The sequence below is a fragment of the Schistocerca piceifrons genome, chromosome 6 (genome assembly GCF_021461385.2).
Source record: "Schistocerca piceifrons isolate TAMUIC-IGC-003096 chromosome 6, iqSchPice1.1, whole genome shotgun sequence".
Lineage (NCBI taxonomy): Eukaryota > Metazoa > Arthropoda > Insecta > Orthoptera > Acrididae > Schistocerca > Schistocerca piceifrons.
In genome coordinates this window covers 440,394,461-440,395,804 of record NC_060143.1, presented here as the reverse complement: position 1 = coordinate 440,395,804, position 1,344 = coordinate 440,394,461, and the positions used below count along the sequence as shown (strand labels likewise).

At 41.7% G+C, this 1,344-nt stretch overlaps 1 non-coding gene across 1 annotated transcript; it reads right to left on the bottom strand.

The window, feature by feature from the left end:
* Positions 1-758: 758 nt before the first annotated feature.
* On the bottom strand, positions 759-835 carry Trnas-cga. The gene has a single exon. It is a non-coding gene; the product is annotated as a tRNA-Ser (tRNA).
* Between the last annotated feature and the right edge of the window lie 509 nt (positions 836-1,344).

The following is a 1,344-nucleotide window of genomic DNA, read 5'->3' as shown; positions in this document are numbered from 1 at the left end:
ACGATACACACTTCAGCACTGTCATCTACTATCACGTCTTCTCTCACAGTGACATTACGTACGTTTTTAAATACTTTCCGGTATGACCTCATTCAATTATAGTTGTCTAGTCATAACTATGGGTCCTTTTATTGCGTTGGGGATGAATGACCAAACAGGGAGCATGTTCGAATAGTCTAGTAGTAAGAGGGCCATTCGCGATAAGCGGAAAATGTGGGTTCGCGTCCCTGTGTGGTGCAATTTTTCACTTTCGTCATCCCACTCCACAACTAATGGTCGTCCATTACAAGAATGATAAAAATATCTACTTCACTTGAAGCAATCCACTTTCACATGAATTATGAGAATATTTATAACTGTCTTTGAACAGTAATGCACCACTTTAGTCACACAATTACAAATACTGCTCTTGAAATGAAAGTTCAACGTTTACAAAACTACAGTTACATCCTAGATTTGACTAGCTGTGTTGAGTCTTATCGCAGTTTCATTGCCCTAATGCTGGCTCCAAACACAAAGATAGCAGGAATGGTTGCAGCATAATAGACATAAGCAGTTACAAGAGGGTCTACATTCGACGGTTCTTGCTCTTACCAACCACTACATAACTTTCCCATCTTTGTGACATATCTAAGAGGTATGTGTGTGAGGATTACGCTTCTCATCAAGTTTATACACAAATACGTTAATATCTAGATTGGGATTTTCACTCCGCAGCGGAGTGTGCGCTGATGTGAAACTTCCTGGCAGATTAAATATGCGTGCCAAGCCGAGACTCGAACTCGGGACCTTTGCCTTTCGCGGGCAAGTGCTCTACCAACTGAGCTACCCAAGCACGACTCACGCCCCGTCCTCACAGATTTACTTGTGCCAGTGCCTCGTCTCCTACCTTTCAAACTTTTCAGAAGCTCTCCTACGAACACAGTTTTAATCTGCCAAGAAGTTTTACTTTAATATCTCACTGGAGCGTACCTGATCCACCAAAATGTGAAAGATTCTGCAAGTGCTAGAGGCTGCGTTTTCTTAGTTACTAACTGAGAACTACTTTTGTATCCGAGTGAGCACATGACATGCTTATCTTTCCAGTCTGCCACTTATGTCCTGTACCACCGGAAAAATATGTCATCGGTACAGGATATGACTAATACTTGAGTGATTTAATTCAGTGTTGTTTCATATCGCTAAAGACTATGGTGCCTTAAACCCGACCCATATAAAAAACTCTTAGGACATCACCCACTATTTTACTACAGATTTTGCCCCACGCCACAGCACGACTTACACTCTGGAAAGCTCTTGTATAAACATTTTGGGACAATTGTTGTCTCAGACGGACAAGTGTCG